This window comes from Dioscorea cayenensis, chromosome 20 (genome assembly GCF_009730915.1).
Source record: "Dioscorea cayenensis subsp. rotundata cultivar TDr96_F1 chromosome 20, TDr96_F1_v2_PseudoChromosome.rev07_lg8_w22 25.fasta, whole genome shotgun sequence".
Taxonomy (NCBI): Eukaryota; Viridiplantae; Streptophyta; class Magnoliopsida; order Dioscoreales; family Dioscoreaceae; genus Dioscorea; species Dioscorea cayenensis.
Window position 1 is genome coordinate 4,671,959 of NC_052490.1, and position 23,876 is coordinate 4,695,834.

Below are 23,876 nucleotides of genomic sequence, written 5' to 3' on the forward strand. Positions count from 1 at the left end.
GAGCTAAAGCTGGCATTCATCCACATGTTGCAGTAATCCTCTCATTCAATGGATTGGCCGATGAGGACCCAAACAGTCATATAGAGAACTTTCTTGAGGTATGTGATATGCTGAAGATAAATGGGGTAACGGATGATGCCATCAAGTTGAGAGTCTTCCCATTTTCCTTGAAAGGGAGAGCGAAGCAGTGGCTACACTCATTACCTAAAGCATCAATTACCACATGGGAGGAGATGGTAGAAGCTTTTCTTGGCCGTTATTTCCCTCCCAGAAAATCTACAAAGCTTACGAATGAGATCTCATCCTTTGTACAATTAGAATTGGATTCTCTATTTGAGATGTGGGAAAGGTTCAAGGAGCTCCTGAGAAAGTGCCCGTAACACAGATTCCCGCAGTGGATGATTGTTCAGACCTTTTCAACGGTCTGAATCTGAGTACAAGGTAACTCTTGGATATGGCAGCAGTAGGTACCTTAGCTAGCAAGACCCGCGGTGAGGCTCGTCAATTAATTGAAGAAATGGGTTTAAACAGCTACCAGTGGAATGCTAGGAGAAGAAAAAGGTGGCCGGTCTCTATAAGATAGACGCAGTGACTTCGTTGGCGGATCAAGTGGAATAATTGAGTAAGAAGTTAGATCTTCTAACTTTGAACAGAGTAGCGGCCGTGACTACTTGCACCGGGTGTGGTGGAGGACATGCTCCCTCCGATTGCCCGATATCTATTGGTGATGCATCTTCGGTTGAGAATGTTGATTTTGTGGGTAATAGTATGAGGAATCAAGGAAATACATATAGCAATACTTACAATCTGGGTGTCAAGAGTCATCCCAATTTCTCATGGAGCAACCAAGGTCCACAAAAGGTCATGGGGCCACCAGGTTTCTAACAACAATAGCAAGCCCCAAACATGGAAAACAGAGTTTCAGGTTTGGAGACCTGAATGAATGATTTGGAGAAGGCCTTAACTAGGTTTGTACAATCGTCAGATATAAGATTTTAATCAGTTGAGGCTACACTTCGCAACTATACCGCCTCTTTGTATAATCTTGAAAATCAAGTGGGGCAGATTGCGAAGTCTTTATCGAAAAGGCCACACGGAAGCTTACCGAGTAATACCGAGACCAACCCTAGAGAGCATGTGAAGGCGATCACTTTGAGAATTGGTCGTGAGGTTGAGGGTAAGTTTTTGAGTAAGAAGCCAAATGAACACACACCCAAGTTTATAGAGGTTGAGAAGGGAGCAAGCAAAGAGAAGGAGGTGGCACCCCCACCTTTGAAGCTAATGGCATTGGTGGACTTAGGGGCCAGTATCAACGTCATGCCATACATCTTCTTTCAAAAGCTAGGCTTGGGTGAGCCTAGGCCTACTCGGATGACTTTGCAATTGGCGGATCGAACGGTGAGACATCCAAGGAGTATCATCGAAGATGTGCTTATCAAGGTGGACAAGTATATATTTCCTGTAGACTTCATAGTGCTAGACGTCGATGAGGATGCGGATGTACCCTTGATACTTGGGAGGCCATTTTTGTAGGCTTCCAAGGCATTGATTGACATGGACGGCAGAGAGCTAACTTTGAGAGTTGGAGATGACAAGCTCACATACCGCCTTGCTGAAGCCATGCGGCATTCTCTTGATTTCGATGATACTTTGTATTTTCTAGATGCTACTGATGAGATTGTTGATTAATACATGCTGGAAATGTTCAATCCGGATCTATACAAAGGCTTGTTCGACCACGAAGAGGATAATGAAGAAGTAATGATGCTTGGTTCGACGAAAGAAGTACCATCTACCCCGAGGATCTTGATGAAGGTGCTCCAAAAATTGAAGAGGGCTAGGAGACCCCACCAGAAACGCTGCAAGGCTATTGGAGACGTGCATGAACCGAATAAACTGGGTGAATCATTGCTAGGTAGTCCCAAGCCCGACAATTCATCCTCTACCCTCAAGAGATTTTGCTCATCATGTTTCCAAGCCATGGCTAAGAGGGCAACTTTCATCTATAAGCCCCCGTGAGGTAAGATAAGGTACGTCAAGCTAAGTGACGTTAAACAAGGACTTCTTGGGAGGCAACCCAAGTGTTTACTGTTTTCTTAATTTGGTAGTTTAGTGTTGCTTAAATAAATTGTTGAGTGTTGGTGTCTTGATGTTTTATATTTCTGCTGTGATTTTATCGTGGGTTTTCAAGTTCATCGTGTGTTTTCATGTGAATTTGGCGAAGTTTTGGTTGTTTGAGCTATTTCTCATGTTTTTTTTCACTAGTATAAATTGCATATTGGGGCAGGCTCTGAGTGTGAAAACATATTCGGAAATTTTCTACAGAGGCTGCAGAATTTCTAAGGCATCCAGAGAAAACACACGGACGTGTGGAATTAACACACGCCCATGGTTTTGTATTGCGAGCTCATCTAGAGAAGGCATAGGCCGTGGACTCGCACCTATGAATGACCATGTAATTCTCGCACGCCTGTGGGTAATTTCCGCACGAGCGTGTGAATTCCTGCAGAGATTGGCAGATTTTCCCGAAAGCACACAGGGGCGTGGACTCGCCCCTGTGGGCAACCTTGTGAAAATCGCACAGGCGTGGGTAATTTCCGCACGGGCGTGCGGAACACTTAGCAATATTTCTCGGATGTCCAGAGCAGCCACAGGGGCATGCGGCTGCCCCTGTGGGTCGGGTGCACGGGCATGGGTATTTCTCACACGCCCGTGTATTTGCGTTCAGAGGCAGTAAGTGTTTACCCGAGAGCACACAGGGGCGTGCACCTGTCCCTGTGAAGCTTTCCTGTGGAGGTACATGGGCGTGTGTAATTTTCGCACGCCCGTGCGGATGTACAGAACTCCAAGAGGCGCGAGTCCTTTTAAAAGGATTATCGTTTCTCTTCACCCTCATATCCTCCAGTTATCTGAGAGCACTTCTACATTGTTTCCCGACCTCATATCGCCAATTTTGAAGGATTTTGCTTTGTTTTCTGGCCGATTTCAAAGCTTTCTCATTTTAACTCGACGGTAAGTCTAATCTTTGATTTCCTTCACAAATTCATGTTTTTTATCGATGAAACTAGTCAATAATACTTTGTTTCTTCAATTATAATGATTATTTATATTTAGAACGAAGTAAAAGCGTTGTAATGGTAAATTTGTGGAGTTTGAAGCGTGACCGTGCGATTGTTCACGGCCCATAGATCCACACGAGCGTGCGAAACTTCCGCCCGACCGTGTGGATTTCTGCAGCTATGTTTAATTAACTGGTTTGATCAATTCTCTTTCAATTTTTGCATACTATGGCACCCAGGTCAAAGAAGCAAGCTGATAAGCATCCGCGAGAGTCATCTCGTGAGTCCCAGAGCATGAGATTCACTATCTCCGAGCATCAGGTTCATTTTGAGCGTCTGTCGAGACTTCGGTTCGAACAGACTTGGTTCTTGGACATGAGTATATTGAGAGATTTGCAGCAGGGGGATGAGTTCGCTGATGAGGTCGAGGATCTCATTTCAGTGGGTGGTTGGAGGCAGTTATTGTCAATTAGAGAGCCAGCCATCCGGGAGCTTACACTGGAGGTTCTATCGTCATTTGAGTTTGACAGATCCTATGCGAGATTTGATAACCTCTACGTAGTTCAGTTTAGAGCACTTGGACATCACTATATTATGAGTATCACTTAGTTTTCAGTTCGGCTCAGCTTGTACGAGGAGACATTTACAAACACTGAGGAGTACTCTCAGTTATCGATAGATTATCCTGGAGCTCTAACCCCACAGAGAGCTTACAGAGCATTATGTGGTCAGGGCCAGTATGAGCTAGGGGTATCCAAGGCCACGTACTTTTCCCGACCTGTGTACTGATATCTACATACCATCATGAGCATGCCGGTGAATGGTCGTGCTGATAGCACTGCCGTTCAGAGCCGACGAAGCTTCTGTACTTGTATTCGATGATGCAACGCACACCGATCCATCTAGAGCACATCGTCGTTGAGTACATTCGACATCAAGGCCAATATGCCAGATTGGGAGCAATCTTCTCGGGTCCTGACAAGATCTCCTTGCGTATATCCCGCAAGAATACTGGTTTGTTGAAGTAATAATCCCGGATGAGCGATTATCGTATCTACAGAGAGTAGGGAATAAAAACACTTAATTTACTTCTTAGCTATGTGAAAGATGAATAGTGATATGTGTGACAATGATTCAATTCTCAAAAGTAAAAGCAACAAGTAAGAGAGCACAAGTAAAGGAGAAGGTAAGGCAATCGATAAAGATGGGGTACTCGGATATTGCTCCGCCTAGGGCAAACATTTCAAGTGCAAGAACCCTCTATTATGCTTCCTAATCAATGCAAGTGAGTCATCAAAACCCTTAATTACATAGTCAAAAATCTAAGGTCAACTATGCCTAACTCTATACATGTCCCGGAGGAGAGATTGAATAACCTCTCAACCTCGAACTCGCATAGAATTGCAATAAGTTCTAGGGATTCCAAGTGATAAATCTCATCCTAATTGTAGACCTAACCCTTTGGTCCAGGTGGAAGGTCCCTAACCACAATTAAGCCCTAGATACTAAGATCACTTCTGTGCTTCACTCCGTTGTACCTATAACTAAGCCCCAGCGGAATGTCATCCCTTAGACCATTCACTCTATTGTAGCTACAAAGAACTCGAGGAACGGAGGTAGAATCTAACACATCAGAGGGGAAAGGGGACGCTCCTGTACCTCTCGACTCACCCTCTCAACCCTCTCCAACCTAGCTTTGTCTATCACTCGTGGTGTGTCACTCACTCCCAAGGTTACCAACAAGAACTCTCAACCCTAGAGTCACTCTAGGGGAGTATTCACACAATCAAGCATTTAAAGTTGGAACTCACAATAAACATCAATTAATTGAAAGCATGATAAAGAGATTCAAAGAAATGAATATATCCTACGGTTCACAAATACCCAAGTACCCACTCGGGGTTTAGCTCTCCATGGAGCTAAGTACAATCAAAGAAACAGAATGTAAAAGCAATGAATCCATAGAAAACCCACTCGATAGTCATGTCGATGGTCTTGTGGAAAGTCCTCTACTCGTCGTCCAAAGATCCCCTTGTCCGGTATAGGATACGCCTCGACGGAAGCTCCCTACCAACCTTCTTCCAAAGAGATGACGATGTCGGAGCCATAGAACCTCTCCAAAAAAGTATCCAATACCTCTCAAAATCCTAGCCGAAACCTTCTCTCAAGTTGGGGAGAAAGATGGAGAAAAGAATCCTGAAATCGGGGCTGAAATCGGCTTTAAATAAAGGCTCGAATCGGGGATCCACACGCCCCTGTAGACGTCCATGTGGACGCCCCTGTGGATTTTTCACACGGGCGTGTGGAATTTTGACACGCCCGTGTGGATTCTCTGTTCTGCAGTTTTCTCGGCCAGCTGTGAACAGTGCTGCTATAGTGCTTTGCTGCATTTCTCTGCTACAGTATCTGGCTTGAAATACTTCCAGAATCCGTACTTTCATCGAGGTAACGCAAATGGACACACGTTCACGTCGTGGATCGCTTTGCTTCTTCAATGATGGAAAAGTTGGTGGAGATCTTGTTCTATATGCATAAGTCAGAATGCTTGAGTATGACTGCACTTGTGCCCCTCCAAATGGTTTTGCTAACTCAAATACGAGGAGGTTGGCACACACTCTAGCATCTCACACCCGACCTATGTCTTCGCGTTTGAACCTTAGCTAGATTTCCTCCAAAATCGGTGCATTATGATCCACATTGGCTTCTTTCCTTCATATTCGGCCTCACAACCCTACTTGCATAAAAGTAACATAAAAACACACATATTAGTGTAAAAACCCGAGAAAGGTAATGCTTAACATAAGGAAAGAATGCTTCGCATTCATATCACACAAGCACTTATCAAACTCCCCCACACTTAAGCTTTTGCTTGTCCTCAAGCAAAAATTAAACATTTTGTGCATAGATGAAGGAAATATTGGAAGTGCTTGGCCTTAGGTTTACCAAAGTATACAAAGAGAGCATTCTACAAGTAAGGGAAATTTCAACAATAAACATGAAAATTCGAAGCTCTAGCTAAAAACTTGAATCAAAAAGGACAACAAACCCGAAATCGTGAAAGTGTGTGGACTCATTCAAGTCAACCCAAAGTATACTCCTTAAAGCTCTAAGTATAAGGGACTTATTTGTCTACAACAAGAAAGCAACACCAATTTCAAAGACGGTAGTAGCTTCACACATTCTCTAAGGTAGCCCTTTCTCAAGCGGGCGCTAAGGTGGCTTTCACACTTTCGAGGTGGTAGCTCTTTCTACCGGAGTGGTAGCTTTCACTCATCCTATGAGATAGTTCTTTCTCTCATTAAGGCATAACTAGTATCCGACTTATGACAGTAGCTTCATACTTCGTAGGTGGTAGCCCTTTCCACCCAAAATGCAAAATAAACAAAAAAACTATTTTGTTATTTCTTTTCATTTTCATTTTTTTTTTCAGAATTTAACACAAGAAACAACTATAACTAGTCCCTTTAACATCGAACATGAGTTTCCAAAAGAGTTTAAAGAGTGAGTAGTGCAACAAATGTAAATCGGGCAAAAATTCCTAGAAATTCAAATAAAACTAGAGCATGAAGACATTCAATGTTGAAAATTCTTCTAAACTCAAGAATGCAATCAATGCAACTAAGGTGAACCACCATTGGTTATGTGAGCATGTATATCAATCAAGAACAATAGAAAAGATGTGTGCACTATGAAACTCCCCCCCCCCACACACACACACTTAAGTTGTACATTGTCCCCAATATACACATGCAAGCTCACTCATAATGTATATCAATCAAGAATATATGTGGGAGAAGCAATCAAAACAATACTCCCCTGATTCCTAGTGTCACGTTTGATGAAGCTAAATCCTTGGGAGTAGTGTTCCAACGTGTTGTGAAGCTCGCACGGCCAAGTGCCGAAGCACCTTGGCCGTGCCCATGACAAAGTCTCAATTCCCAAAATGACAAGACTATCTACATGCACACACGAGAGGGTTCAGTGAAGCTCAAAAAAAACAAAACAACTGAGTATATAAAAGATAGATCAATGAATACAACTCAAGACAACAAAATGAAAATAACTCAGAAGGAGAGTCCTTTCTGAGTGAACAAGTCCAAAATAGAGTGCATAAAAGTAAAGAAATGGAAATAAAATCAAATGTCGGTGTCACGCTCTGGGTCCTCTACTACTGGTGGTGGTGAAGAAGTATATGGTAGGTCCACCGATGCTGGTATAGGTGATGGGAAAGATGTTGGAGATGCCGAAGTGGCCTGAGAAGTCCTCGGTCGCAAGACAAATGATGAGGCGATGTTTCGCTCTAAGATCTGCTGTAATGCGTCCAAACGTGCCTTGAACTCTGTGTACTGAGCAGCCTGCGTGGACTTGATCTTGGTAATCTCTGCTCGGGCCTCAACGACCTCTGTCTGTATTACTCCTAAAGCACTCTCGAGCCTTTCAAAGCGATCATAGGCTCGAGATGGTGAAAACATACATACGGGGGGCACGTCCTCTACCACTGGGGGTGCCTCAGTCTCCATCGGTACTGGCTGAGGCTTGGGAGCAGGCTGAGATGCCCCGGCCTCATCACCCTCGTCCGCAGCTATCTTTGGAGTCGGTAGAACTAAGGCGTAAATCCCTGTCCGAACTCTCCATACCATCCCCAACAATCTCAGTGTCTCCATGCCCAAGGGAGCAGGTATAGTCACCTTCTCAGCCCCTCTAATCGCATCAAGTAATTCCATACCAATGACTAATCTCGTGATATAGGGGCCTGAGAAAATCACTCCAAGTCTGGCATACTGCCCCTGGTGTCGTATGTACTCTGCCAAGATATGCCCTAAGTGTATCGGTGTACGCCGTACCATCGAGTATAGATATAAAAGCTCCTGTCGGCTAAGCACACCAGTACAGTCACCTCGCTCGCTCACTGATCTACTCAGAATAGCGTGAATGTATCTGTAGCTAGGGCGAGAAAGGCAACTAGCCTTTGAAACCCCAGGCTCATACTGTCCCTGCCCATATAATGCGGTGTATGCACGCTGCGGAGTCAAACTCCCGAGGATAATTTGTGGGCAGCTGCTCATATTCCTTTGTCTCAGTATAAGCCACATCATATAACTCCATCAAGATCGCAAATTGAGTTACACTCAAGCTATGATGCTATCCAACGGCTCTGAACTGAATACTACCAATATTGCCGAAACTGGAGTATCAGCGATCGAACTCGAATGAGGCTAACACCTCGAGCGTCAATGTGCGGATGGCTGGGTCTCTGAATGATAGTAAACGGTCCCAGCTGCCAACTGAAAGCATACCCTTGATCTCGTCTGCCATAGCATCAACTAACTGAATCTCCCTGAGTGTGCTAACGTCAGGGATTGTGGTCTTGCCAAATCTGAGGCTAGACAACCGCTCCAAACCTCGCCTGATGCTCAGGAATGGTAAAACTCATACTCTCGGGTTTGGGAGATGGCTCACGCGGCCACTTATCAGCTTGCTTCTTCGACCAAGGTGCCATAATCTGCAAAATTTGAAAGGAAATCAATCAAACAAGTTAATTAACAAATTCTGCAGAAATCCACATGGTCGTGCGGAATTTCCGCACGCCTGTGTGGATCCACGGGGCGTGAAAATCGCACAGTCGCACCTCAAAAATCAAAAAATACAACGTACAATTACTTCTAACTCCGTTCTAAACATGAATAATCACTCCAATTGAAGAAACGAAGCATTATTAACTAGATTCATTGAAGAAAATCATGAATTGATGAAGAAAATCAAGAATAGGTCTTACCGATGAGTTGAGATGAGAGAATTTAGATTCGGCCTGAAAACCTCAGTAAAAATCCTACTAAATCGGCGCTAAGGGGTCAGGAAATGATGTGAGAGTTCTCTCAGACGAACGGAGGATGTGAAGAAGAAGATGAGGAACGGCTATTCTTTAAAAGACATCGCGCCTCTTGGCATTCTGTACATCCGCACGGGTGTGCGGAAATTACCCACGCCCGTGCGCCTCCATAAAAGAACCGCACAGGGGCAGTTGCACGCCCCTGTGCCCTCTCGGAAAAACACACACTTACTCTGAACGCTCTCGCATGGGCGTGCGGACAATACCCAACGCACGTGCGCCCGATCCCACAGGGGCAGACGCACGCCCCTGTGGCTTCTCTAGACATCCGAGAAAATTCCTAAGTGTTCCGCACGCCCGTGCGGAAATGGCACACGGGCGTGGACATTCACAGGTCCAATTCACAAGGGCAAATGCACGCCCCTGTACCTTCTCGGGATGAAGAGAGCTCCTCTGCAGAGATTCGCACGGGCGTGCGAAAATTATCCACGCCCGTACGAAGTTCACAAGGTCGCCCACAGGGGCGAGTTCACGCCCCTGTGCACTCTCGGGATAATCTGCCAAACTCTACAAGAAATCACACACCCGTGCGGAAATTACCCACGAGCGTGCGATATTCGCATGGTCATTCACAGGGGCAGCCGCACGCCCCTGCACTTCTCTGGATGAGCTCACATTGCAAATCCATGGGCGTGCGGAAATACCACACGCCCGTGCGTTTTCTCCGAATGCCTTAGAAAAATTTGCAGGCTCTGCAGAAATTTTCTGAACATGTCTGTACACTCAAAGCATGCCCTATTATGCAATTTTTACCAGTGAAAAACATGAAATAAAGCTCAAACGACCCAACTTTGCCAAATCCACATGAAAACACACGATGTATCCTCAAATCCTAAAATAAAATCGCAGCACAAGCATCTAAAAATCAAGACACCAACACTCAACAATTTATTCACGCAAAATACTACATCATTTGACTAAGAAAAACAGGAAACACTTGGGTTGCCTCCCAAGAAGCGCTTGTTTAACGTCATTAAGCTTGACATACCTTGTCTTACCTCACGGGGGCTCATAGATAAATGTTACCCTCTTACCCATGACTTGGAAGCATGATGAGCACAATCTCTTGAATGTAGAGAGTGTATTATCGGGCTTAGGGCCACCTAGTAATGGTTCATCCAACTTCTTCGGTTCACGTACATCTCCAACAGCCTTGGAGCGTTTCCGGTGGTGTCTCCTAGTCCTCTTCATTTTCCGAAGCACCTTCTTCAAGATCACCGGGGTAGATGGTACTTCTTCCGTCGAACCAAGCATCATTACTTCTTCATAGTCCTCCTCTTGGTCGAGCAAACCCTCGTACGGGTCCGGATTGAACATTTCTTGCATGTATTCATCAACAATCTCATCAGTAGTGTCTAGAAAATATAAAGTGTCATCAAAATCAAGAGAATGCTGCATGGCTTCAGCAAAGGGGTATGTGAGCTTGTCATCTCCAACTCTCAAAGTTAGCTCTCCGCCGTCCATGTCAATCAATGCCTTGGAAGTCCGCAAGAACGACCTCCCAAGTATCAAGGGTACATCCACATCCTCATCGACGTCTAGCACCACAAAGTCTATTTGAAATATATACTTCTCCAACTTGACAAGTACATCTTCGATGATACCCCTCGGATGTCTCACCGTTCAGCCTGCCAATTGCAAAGCCATCCGAGTGGGCCTAGGCTCACCCAAGCCTAACTTTCGGAAGAAGGTGTATGGCATGACGTTGATGCTGGCCCCTGAGTCCGCCAATGCCATTTCTTCACCCATATTGCCAATGCTTCCCGGGTCTTTCTTCTTGTTCGGCATGTTCCTTTGCAACACCGCTGAGCATGAAGCATCTAGAATCACCGAAGCACTCTCCTTCAACTTCCTCTTGTTGGTCAACAAGTCTTTCAAGAACTTCACATACTTAGGCATTTGGGCTAATGCCTCAACAAAAGGAATATTGATGTTGAGTTGCTTGAACAAACTCAGGAACTTCTTGTACTGTTCATCCCCTTGGTCATTCTTCAATCTAGAGGGATAAGGGATTCTTGGCTTGAAAGATGGGGGTGCCACCTCTTTCTCTTTGCTTGTTTCCTCTTCTACCTCTATAACCTTGGGTGTGTATTCTTTTGGCATCTCACTCGGAAACTTACCTTCAACCTCACGACCACTTCTCAAAGTGATCGCCTACACCTGCTCTCTAGGGTTGGTCTCTGTATTGCTCGGCAAGCTTCCATGTGGCCTTTCAGAGAGAGACTTCGCAATTTGCCCCACCTGATTTTCAAGGTTATGCAAAGAGGCGGTGTGGTTGCGAAGTGTGGCCTCAACTGATTCAAACCTTGTATTTGCAGATTGCACAAATCTAGTCAAGGCCTTCTCCAAATCATTCATTCGGGTTTCCAAACCTGAAACTTTGTTTTCCACATGTGGGACTTGTTGTTGTGGTTGGAAACCCGGTGGCCCCATGGCCTTTGGTGGACCCTGATTGCTCCATGAGAAATTGGGATGATTCTTCCAACCCGGATTGTATGTATTGTTATATGGGTTTCCTTGAGGACTCATGCCATTACATACAAAACCAACGTTCTCCACCGAAGATACATCACTAATAGAGATCGGGCAATCGGAGGGAGTATGTCCTCCACCACACCCGTTACAATTCGTCATGGCTGCTACTTTATTTGAAGTTAGAACATCTAACTTCTTACTCAAATTTTCCACTTGAGCCGCCAATGAAGTTACTGTATTTATCTCATAGAGACCGGCCACCTTTTTCTTCTTCCTAGCATTCCATTGGTAGCTGTTTAACCCCATTTCTTCAATTAACTGACGGGCCTCATCGGGGGTCTTGCTACCTAAGGTACCTCCTGCTGCCGCATCCATAAGTTGCCTTGTACTCGGGTTCAAACCGTTGTAAAAGATCTGAACAATCATCCACTCTGGAAATCCGTGTTGCGGGCACTTTCTCAGGAGCTCCTTGAACCTTTCCCATGTCTTAAATAGAGACTCCAATTCTAACTGAACAAAGGATGAGATCTCATTCCTAAGCTTCACGGATTTTCCGTGAGGGAAATAATGGGCAAGAAAAGCTTCTACCATCTCCTCCCATGTGGTAATTGATGCTCTAGGTAATGAGTGTAGCCACTGCTTTGCTATCCCCTTTAGGGAAAATAGGATGGCTCACAACTTGATGGCATCATCCGTCACCCCTTTTATCTTCAGCATATCACACACCTCAAGAAAACTCTCTATATGACTATTTGGATCCTCATCAGCCAAACCATTGAACTGTGCGGATTGTTGTAACATGTGGATGAATGCCGGCTTCAGCTCGAAGTTCTGAGCTGTAATCGGGGGACGCACAATACTCGATTATGTCCCCAATACTGAAGGTCTGGCATAATCGAATAATGTCCGCTGTTGCTCATTCTATTCTGCCATGTTTTCAGATTCTTCCAGTTCCAAATCAATTAGATTAAACTGTTCTTGCATAGGCTCTTTCCCTTTTCTTCTAAGTGTACGTTCAAACTCGGGATCTCCATCAATCAATATTGAGGGGTTCCCTCGGGTCATAACCTGGAGCTGCACCCAAAAAAAAAAAAAAAGAAATCAGAATGATGATAGAATAAGAAGGTATGAAATAGAATGGACGGTAAAATAGCTAAGAAAACAAAGTGCAAAGTATATCTAAATACCTACTCCCCGGCAATGGCGCTAAAAACTTGACAAGATCCACTTGCGTATATCCCACAAGTGCACAAGTTTGTTAAAGTAATAATCCCGGATGAGCGGGTACCGTATCCATAGGGAGTAGTGAATAAAAACACTTAATTTGCTTCTTAGCTATATGAAAGATGAATAGTGATATGTGTGACAATGATTCAATTCTTAAAAGTAAAAACAACAAGTAAGAGAGCACAAGTAAAGGAGAAGGTAAGGCAATTGATAAAGATGGGGTACCCGGATATTACTCCGCCTAGGACAATCATTTCAAGTGCTAGAACCCTCTATTATGCTTCCTAATCAATGCAAGTGAGTCATGGAAATCCTTAATTACATAGTCCCAAATCTAAGGTCAACTATGTCTAACTCTATACATGTCCCGGAGGAGAGATTGAATAACTTCTCAACCTCGCACTCGCATAAAATTGCAATAAGTTCTAGGGATTCCAAGTGATAAATCTCTTCCGAATTGTAGACCTAACACTTTGGTCCACGTGGAAGGTCCCTTACCACAATTAAGCCCTAGATACTAAGATCACTTCTACGCTTCACTCCGTTGCACCCGCAACTAAGCCCCAGCGGAAGGTCATCCCGTAGACCATTCACTCTATTGTAGCTACAAAGAACTCGAGGAATGGAGGTAGAATCTAACACATCAGAGGGGAAAGGGGGCGCTCCTGTACCTCTCGACTCATCCTCTCAACCCTCTCCAACCTAGCTTTGTCTAACACTCGTGGTGTGTCACTCACTTACAAGGTTACCAACAAGAACTCTCAACACTAGTGTCACTCTAGGGGAGTATTCACAAAATCAAGCATTCAAAGTTAGAACTCACAATAAACATCAATTAATTGAAAGCATAATAAAGAGATTCAAAGAAATGAATACATCCTAGGGTTCACAAATACCCAAGTACCCACTAGGGGTTTAGCTCTCCATGGAGCTAAGTACAATCAAAGAAATAGAATGTAAAAGCAATGAATCCATAGAAAACCCCCTCTATAGTCGTGTCAATGGTCTTGTGGAAGGTCCTCTACTCGTCGTCCAAAGATCCCCTTGCCCGGTATAGGATACGCCTCGGCGGAAGCTCCTCTACCAACCTTCTTCCAATGAGATGATGATGTCAGAGCTGTAGAACCTCTCCAAAACCCTAGCCAATACCTCTCAAAACCCTAGCCGAAACCCTCTCTCAAGTTGGGGAAAAGATGGAGAAAAGAATCCTGAAATCGGGGCTGAATCGGCTTTAAATAGGGCTGGAATCAGGGATCCACAAGCCCTATGGACGCCCCTGTGGATTTTTCACACGGGCGTGTGGAATTTCCACAAGCCCGTGTGGATTCTCTGTTCTGCAATTTTCTCTGTCGCTACATTGCTCTGCTACAGTATCCGGCCTGAAATACTTCCCGAATCCATACTTTCATCGAGGTAACGCAAACGGGCACACGTTCACGTCATGGATGGCTTTGCTTCTTCAATGATGGAAAAGTTGGTGGAGATCTTGTTCTATATGCATAAGTCGGAATGCTTGATTATGACTGCCCTTGTGCCCATGTCTTAAATGGTTGTGCTAACTCAAATACGAGGAGGTTGGCACACACTCTAGCATCTCACACCCGACCTATGTCTTCGCGTTTGAACCTTAGCAAGATTTCCTCCAAAATTGGTGCATTATGATCCACATTGGCTTTTTTCCTTCATAATCGGCCTCACAACTCTACCTGCATAAAAGTAACATAAAAACACACATATAAGTGTAAAAACCCGAGAAAGGTAATGCTTAACATAAGGAAAGAATGCTTCGCATTCATATCGCACAAGCACTTATCAGGTCCATACATTACGAGATTAGCTCTGGGTATGGGTCTCTTAGGCGTGATTCGTGGGGTCGAGAAGACGAGTATACCTGCGCCCCTGAGCCTGGAGACAATGTGATTAATGGGCATGGTCTGTAGGGTTTAGACGGGGGTTTATGCTCTGGTTCTATCAGTCCCAGAGATAGCCGAGGAGGAGGGAGATGATGCCGAGGCTTCCCAGCCTGCCCCCTAGCCTCAGTCAACACCTATGGAGACCGAGGTAACTCCAGTGACAGAGGGCCCATCCCCTGTGCGCATGTTTTCACCATCTCGAGCCCAGGATCGCTTTGAGAGGCTCGAGAGCACTGTGGGGGTAATACGGACAAAGGTAGCAGAGGCCCGAGCAGAGATTGCCAATATTAGGGCTGCGCAGGCCGCACAATATATAGAGTTCATGGCACGTTTTCGACATATTACAACAGATCTTAGAGCGAGACGTCGGCTCGTTATTTGGACTTGTATACTCAGAAAAGGACTTTGCTTCTGAGTTTATTTTCATTTTGTATCTCGAGTTGTATTCATTGTCTTATCTTTTATATACTCAAGTTGTGTTTGTTTTTATTGAGCTTCACTGAACCTCCTCGTGTATGCGTGGAGATGGTCTTGTCATCATGGGAATTGAGACTTTGTCATGGGCACAACCAAGGTGTTTCGGCACTTGGCCGTGTGAGCTTCACAACCCATTGGAACAACACACCCAAGGACTTAGCTCCATCAAATGCAATACTAGGAGTCAACGGAGTATTGTTTTTGATTGCTTCTCCCACATCTGAATTTAATTGATTTACATTATGAATGAGCTTGCTTGTGTACATTTGGGACAATGTACAACTTAAGTGTGTCGCGGGGGGGAGTTTCATAGTGCACCCATCTCTTTTATACTAGTTTTGATTGATATACATGCTCACATAGCCAATGGTGGTTCACCTTAGTTGCATTGATTGTATTCTTGAGTTTAGGAGAATTTTTAACATTGAATGTTTTCATGCTCTAGTTTTTGCTTGAATTTCTAGGAATTTTTACCCGATTGACACTTGTTGCACTACTCACTCTTTGAACTCTTTTGGAAACTCATGTTTGATGTATAAGGGACTAGTTATAGTTGTTTCTTATATTAATTCTGAAAACAAAACATGGAAAAATGAAAAGAAAGAACAAAATAGTTTTATTGTTTAGTTGTGCTTGTTGGGTGGAAAGAGCTACCACCTATGATGTATGAAGCTACTCTCATAAGTCGGATACTAGTTATGCCCTAATGAGAGAAAGAGCTATCTCATAGGATGTGTCAAAGCTACCACCCCGGTAGAAAGAGCTACCACCTTGAAAGTAAGAAAGCCACCTTAGCGGCCGCTTTGGAAAGGGCTACCTTAGAGGATGTGTGAAGCTACTACCCTTTTTGAATTTTTGATACCTTTTGTAGATAAATAAGTCCCTTATATGTAGAACTTTGATGAGTATACTTTGGGTTGACTTGAGTGAGTTCACACACATACATGATTTTGGGTTTGTTGTCCTTTTTGGTTCAAGCTTTTAGCTAGAGCATTGATTTTTCATATTTAGTGTTGAAATTTCCCTTACTTGTAGAATGCTCTCTTTGTATGCTTTGGTGAACCTAAGGCCAAGAACTTCCAATATTTCCTTCGTCTATGCTTTAATGTTTTAATTTTTTCTTGAGGACAAGCAAAAGCTTAAGTGTGGGGGAGTTTGATAAGTGCGTGTGCGATAATAATACGAAGTGTTCTTTCCTTGTATTGAGCATTACTTTTCTCGGGTTTTAACGCTAATATGTGTGTATTTATGTTACTTTCATGCAGGTAGGGTTGTGAGACCAAATATGAGATAAAGAAGCCAATGTGGGTCGTAATGTACTGATTTGGAGGAAATCTTGCTAAGTTTCAAACGCGAAAACATAGGTTGTGTTCAAAATATGGGAATGTGTGCCAACCTCCTCATATTCGAGTTAGCACAACTATTTGGAGGGGCACAAGGGCAGTCACATTCAAGCATTCCGACTTGTGCATATAGAACAAGATCTCCACCAACATGTCCATTATTGAAGAAGCAAAGCGATCCACGATGTAAACGTGTGCCCCTTTGCGTTACCTCGATAAAAGCATGGCCAGTACTGTAGTAGGGTACTGTAGCAAGAATATTGTACTAGCATTGTTTACAGCTGGCCGAGAAAACAGAAGAATAGAGAATCCACACGGCGTGTGGAAATTCCACACGCTCGTGTGAAAAATCCACAGGGGCGCTCACACGGGCGTGTGGATTCCTGATTCCAGCCCTTTAAAAGCCGATTTCAGCCCCGATTTCAGCATTCTTTTCTCCATCTTTTCCCCAACTTGAGAGAGGGTGGCTGCTAGGGTTTTGAGAGGTATTGGATAGGGCTTTAGAGAGGTTTTATGGCTCCAACATCGCTCGCCGTTTGGAAGAAGGTTAGTGGGAGAGCTTTCGTTGGCACCGATCCGGCGAGGTGTATCCTAGGTCAGACAAAAGGACCTTTGCAATGAGTAGAGGACTTTCTACAAGACCATCGCCATGACTAACGAGGGGGTTTTCTATGGATGATTTGTTTTTATATTCGATTTCATTGATTGTATCTAGCTCCATGGAGAGCTAAACCCCTAGTGGGTACTTGGGTATTTATGAACCCTAGGATGTATTCGTTTCATTGAACCTCTTTATTATGCTTTCAATTAATTGATGTTTATTGTGAGTTCCAATCTTGGAGACTTGATTGTTTGAATGCTCCCCTAGAGTGACACTAGGGTTGAGAGTTCTTCTTGGCAATTCTTGTGAGTCAGTGGCACACCATGAGAGTTAGACAAAGCTAGATTAGAGAGGGTTGAGAGGGTGAGTCGAGAGGTAGCGGAGCGTCCCCTTTTCCCTCTGGTGTGATCTATCCTACCTCCACGTTCCAAGAGTTCTTTAAGGCCATAGTAGAGTGAATGGGCTAAGGGATGACCTTCTGTTGGAGCTTAGTTGTGAGTGCAACGGAGTAAAGCGTTGAAGTGATTTTAGCATCTAGGGCTTAATTGTGGCTAGGGATCTTTCACGTGGACCAAAGTGTTAGGTCTATACATAGGAATGGGGTTTATCACTTGGAATCCCTAGAGCTCATTGCAATTCTATGAGAGTGCGAGGTTGAGAGGTTATTCAATCTTTCCTCTGGGACATGTATAGAGTTACGCATGGTTGACCTTAGAATTGGGATCATGTAATTAAGGATTTCCATGAAACATTGTTGCATCAATTAGGAAGTATAATAGAGGGTTCTTGCACTTGAAACGATTGTCCTAGGCAGATCAATATCCGGGTACCCCATCTTTATTGATTACCTTACCTTTTCCATTACTTGTGCCTTCTATCTTGTTGTTTTTATTTTCAGTATTTCATATTTTATCACACTTATCACTATTCATCTTCCACATTAGTTAAGAAACAACTCAAGTGTCTTTATTCCCTACTCTCTGTGGATACGATACTCACTCGTCTGGGATTATTACTTCGATACCCGTACTCTTGCGGTTTACACGCATATACGGACGTGTCAAAAGTCTGCAGGAAATATGTACTTGTTGACCTCGACAAGCACATCTTCAATGATGCCCCTCGGATGTCTAACCGTTCGGTCCACCAATTAAAGTGTCATCCAAGTGGGCCTAGGCTCTCCCAAGCCTAACTTCTGAAAGAACGAGTACGGCATGACGTTGATACTACTACTGAATCTGCCAATGCCATATCTTCACCCATGTTACCAATGTTGCATGGATTAACAAAGTTTCCGGGGTCTTTCTTCTAGTTCGGTATATTCTTTTACAACACCACCAAATAAGAGGCATCTAAGATCACCGATGCACTCTCTTCTAACTTCCTATTGTTGGTCAAAAGATCCTTCAAAAACTTTGCATACCGAGCCATTTGGGACAACGCCTCCACAAAAGGAATGTTGATGTCCAATTGCTTGAATAGACCCAAGAACTTCTTGTATTGCTCATCATTTTAGTCATTCTTCAGCCTTGAAGGATAAGGGATTCTTTGCTTGTAAGGTGGGGGTGCCACCTCCTTCTCTTTGTTTGCTCTCTCCTCAACCTCCACGACCTCGGGTGCTTCAACATTGGTCTTCTCACGTGGAAGCCTACCTTCAACCTCATGACCACTTCTCAAAGTGATCGCCTTCACGTGTTCTCTCAGATTGGTTTCGGAGTTACTAGGCAAGCTTCCTTGTGGCCTCTCCGACAACGACTTCGCAATTTGCCCCACTTGGTTTTCTAGATTGTGCAATGACGAGGTGTGGTTGCGAAGTGTAGCTTTGACCGATTGGAACCTTGAATCTGATTATTAGACGAATCGTGTCAAAGCTTTCTCTGAGTAGTCATTCTGATCTCCAAGCCTGAAACTCAGTTCTCCATGTTCGGGGCTTGTTGTTGTTGTTGGAAACCCGGTGGTGACGTGGCCTTTTGGTGCCCTTGATTATTCCAAGAAAAGTTCGGATGGCTCCTCCAACCCGGATTGTAGCTATTGCTATGTGGATTTCCTTGTCCCCTCATCGCATCACCTACAAAATCAACTTGTTTAACAGAGGATGTACCACCAATAGCTATAGGGCAATCGGATGGAGCATGGCCTCCTCCACATCCGTTATAATTCATCACGGCCGCCAATCTAAGAGAAGTTAGAGTGCATAACTTCTTCCTCAATGACTCCACTTGGGCCCCAACAATGTAACCGCATCAATCTCATGGGGACCAACCACTTTATTCTTCTCTCTTGCATTCTATTGGTAGCTATTCGAACCCATTTCTTCAATCAATTGTCGTGCTTCTCTAGGGGTCTTGCTACCTAAGGTACCTCCTGCTACTGCAACAAGTAACTGCCTTGTGCTAGTGTTCAACCCGTTGTAAAATGTCTGAATAATCAACCACTCGGGGAACCCATTGACACGTCTGAATATGCGTGTAAACCACAAGTTCACGGGTGTCGAAGTAATAATTACCCCGGTGAGTGGCTAGTCGAATCCACAGGGAACAGGGCTACTAGTACTAACTTCTTCTCTGCTTTCTAACCTAATGATAAATGGAAAGGTGTGGTGATCTAATGTGCGAAGAAATGAATACCGAAGACAAATATGCAAGGGTAAAATGGATGGAGATCTCAATCAGTAAAAGTGGGGTATTCGGGCAATGCTCCCCCTAGGATTCAGGTATTAGGTACCGAATAAGCAAAGTGTTTCTATGATGAGTAAGTTAAGTTGTGGAAATCCAAATATAATCGGATCCGGCCTCCCGATCACCGATACTAGTCCCCTACGAGGTCCCGGTGGAGAAATCGCTCAATCTCAACACCTCACACCACATATAACTGCAAAGCACTCTAGGGATTCCAAGAGTTGTATCCGATTCATAAAGATTGATCCAACCCTAATTCCCGGAGAAGGATCCTAACCCCCTACAAGGTCCCGGCGGAGAAATCTCTCAATCTCATGCCTCACACCAAATATGGTTGCATAGAGCTTAGGGAACGGAGATAGAATACACTCAATCGGAAGAGAGAGGGGACACTCCACTATCTCATGACTCACCCTCTCAACCCTCTTTAACCTTGAAGTTCTAACTCTAATGGAGACCTCTCTCACATCAAAGTAATAAATCATGCAAATCCAATCAACCACAAGGATTAATTAAACAAGCAAGCAATGAGAATACAAGATTAAAAACTTAATCAAACTCGGATTAAATAGAAACACTAAGCAAATCCACAAAAGATGAGAATACTAGGGTTCATAGCCCAAATACCCTCTAGGGTTTTTAGCTCTCCATGGAGCAACATACAAAAACACACCATCAATGAATGAAAGTACATTAAAAACCATAGAAATAAACCCTCTTATATATGAACTGATGGCCTTGATGGAGAGCTTCGACATCTTGAAGGACCCACTCCGAAGCTAGGTTCACCGGTGGCTTCCTTGATGCTATGACGGAGGAGGAATCGATCAAAGTTGGTGATGAAGCGCCTCCAAAGCCGCAAAGACCTCCTCTCCAAACCCCTAGCCGTCTCACCCCTCAAGAGCCGCACAAAAGATCAGAAAAGAATACGGGCAAAAATGGCTATTTATAGGGCCTTAGATCGCGTCGTCATGTGCCCTCACGCGCCGTGTGGATTTTCCGCACGCCCGCGTGGGACTGCAGAATTTCCACGCGGGCGCTGGAATTTCCAGCGGCCGCGTGAACAGTAAATTTGCTACAATGAAATTGCTACAGTACTTTTCACAAAACGCGATCCGAACACTCTTCTCTTAAGGCCACATGTCCGGGCACACGTCCATGTGGTAGTCTATAAAACTTTTCTTCATCGACGTATCTTTGAGAGGTCTTGCAATCTTCACAAAGAGAAGGAATATGAAGATGTGGCTGCCTTTGTGCCCTTCCAAATAGTGAATTGACTTGAATCTTCTTGGAAGTTGGCACACATCTCCACGTTTATGAACTGCTCTCGTGTCTTGGTCCTTGACTTGAACAAGAACTCCCAACATTGTGTCTTTATAGCCTATCTTTGCTTCCTTTTTACTCTTCAAGGCATTCACAACCTATATGCATAAAAGAACACCAAATACACAATATGAGACATAAACCACAGTAAAAATGATGCTCAATGCATGTAAAACATATATAAAAATATGTCTACTCAAGCACTTATCACCCATGTTAAGGACATTTCTGCAGGAGCTCCTTGAACCTCACCCATGTCTCAAATAGAGACTACAATTCCGTTTGCATGAAGGAGGGATATTTCATTCCTAAGCTTTGCAAATTTTCCGGGTGGGAAATATCGGACAAGAAAAGCTTCTACCATCGCCTTCCATGTAGTGATCGATGCTCTAGGTAATGAATGTAGCTATTGCTTTGCTCTGCCCTTAAAGGAAAATGGGAAGGCTCTCAACTTGATGCCATCATCCGTAACACCATTGATCTCGAGTATGTCACACACTTCCAAGAAATTCTCTATGTGACTGTTTGGATCCTCATTGGCCAAACCATTAAATTGTGTAGACTGATGTAACATGTAGATGAATGCTAGCTTTAGCTCAAAATTCTAAGCTATAATTAGTGGCCTCACAATACTAAACTGTGTGCCCAAAATTGAGGGTATGGCATAATCTGAGAGTGTCCTCTACTGCTCATTCTGTTCTACCATATTTTCTGACACTTCAATTTTGACCTCAGCTTGATCTAACAGTTCTTGCACATGTTCTTTACCCCTTCTACGAAGTGTTCTTTCAAGTTCAGGATCTCCTTCAACCAATGTCGAAGGGTTCCCTCGGGTCATAACCTGGAGCTGCATCCAAAGAAAGAAAAACAAATCAGAACAATGATAGAGTAAGCAAGTATGAAACAGAATGAATGATAAATAGCTAAAGTAGCAAAGTGCAAAATGGTTCTAAATGCCTACTCCCCGGCAATAGAGCCAAAATCTTGATAATGCCCCTTGTATGTGACAGGCAAGTGCATGGGTTTGTCAAACCAATAAATTCTCGGGTCAGTGGGGTATCGTATCCATAGGGAATAGTGATTAAAAACACCAAGATTGCTATTTAACTATGATGAAGATGAATCAATGATAGTGTGAATAAAATTGATGTGAAAAGAACTAAAAGAAATAAGAAAGAAAGGTACGATAAAATGAGAGGAAAGACAATCGATAGAAAGTGGGGCACTGAGACATTGCTCCCCCTAGGACTATTGCTTCAAGTGCAAGACCAACTATTACATCTCCTAACTGATGCTTAATGAGTCGTGGAGATCCTAAAATACACGGTCCCAAACTCAAGGTCAACCATGACTAACTCTACATTATGCCCTGGCGGCAAAATTGCTCAGTCTCAACACCTCACACTTTGTCATAGACCCTATTCCTATATATAGATCTAACCCTTTGGTCCAGGCGAAAGACCCTTAGTCACAATTAAGCCCTAGATACTAAGGATTACCTCAATGCTTCAATTTGTTGCTCGCGCAACTGAGCCCCAGCGGAGTTTCTCTCTTAGCACTTCACTTTATTGTGACCGCAAAGAACTCTAGTAACATGGAGGTATGATAAATCACACCGGAGGGGAAAGGGGAAACTCCGCTACCTCTCGACTCACCCTCTCAACCCTCTCCAATCAAGCATTGTCTAACCCTCATGATGTGCCACTCATCTACAAAGGCTACCAAGATGGACTCTCAACCCTAGTGTCACTCTAAGGGAGAAATCATTCAACAAGAATTCAATATTGGAACTCAATTAAATACATCAATTAAGGAAATCATAATAAATGGTCAATGAAACAATAACATCCTAGGGTTTACAAGTCCAAGTACCCACTAGGGGGTTTAGCTCTCCATGGAGCAAGATACAATCAATAATGAAATCGAAAGTAAAAACATGTCATCCATAAGAAAACCCCCGCATGGATTCTCTGAAATTCTGATTTTCTGCGGGCTGTGAACAGTAGACTACTACCGTAAATTGCTACAATGATTTTGCTGCAATAACCTGCTACAGTACTCCACCAAAAAAACACTCCCGAATCCACACTTTCATAGAGGCAACATAACGGGCACACGTCTATACCATAAATTGCATCGCTTCTTCAATAAAAGGCCTCATTGGTGAAGATCTTGGTATCATTGCATAAGTTGGAATACGCAAATGTGATTGCCTTTCTGCCCCTCCAAACCATTGTAATTGCTTCAATGTATGGAGGTTGTCACATATTCACGTATCTCCGAGCACAACTTGTGTCTTCGCATTTGTTCATTCCAAAATTTTATCAAACAGTGCATTCACAGTCTACTTTGGCTTCTATCTTTCATATTTGGCTTCACAACCCTACATGCACAAAAGTAACACAAATACACATGTATTAGCGCTAAAATCTAATAAAAGTAATGCTCATCATAAAGAAAGAATACTTCGCATTTTTAACACACAAGCACTTATCATGTGGGCAGTTCTACAGCCCACATGGGCGAGTGGAGGTACATGACAGACGTGGGTTTTTTAGTATAAATATCCCTTTTCCCATATTCTTTGGAGAATTTTTCATGGCTTTTGAACGAGTAAAGCGGCTAAGGTTTATAGAGGAGGTCTTTAGCAAATTTGGGGGCATTCTTCACCAACTTTGATAGATTCTTTCTTCATCATAGCACTAAGGAAACCATCAGCGACCTAGCTTCAAAGAGCAATCCATCAAGATGTTGAGCAACCCATCAAGGCCATCATCACGAATTCAAGCGGTTTTTATTCCATGGGTTTCATTATTTTACATTGCATTACTTGTTTTGTAATTTGCCCACATGGAGGGCTAAACCCTAGTAGATATTTAGGTATGTGAAC

At 43.7% G+C, this 23,876-nt stretch overlaps 2 non-coding genes across 2 annotated transcripts; one reads left to right on the top strand and one right to left on the bottom strand.

The window, feature by feature from the left end:
* Positions 1–281: 281 nt before the first annotated feature.
* On the bottom strand, positions 282–388 carry LOC120252340. Its single transcript, XR_005533879.1, has one exon. It is a non-coding gene; the product is annotated as a small nucleolar RNA R71 (small nucleolar RNA).
* An 11,472-nt stretch (positions 389–11,860) lies between these two features.
* On the top strand, positions 11,861–11,967 carry LOC120252088. Its single transcript, XR_005533637.1, has one exon. It is a non-coding gene; the product is annotated as a small nucleolar RNA R71 (small nucleolar RNA).
* Positions 11,968–23,876: the final 11,909 nt, after the last annotated feature.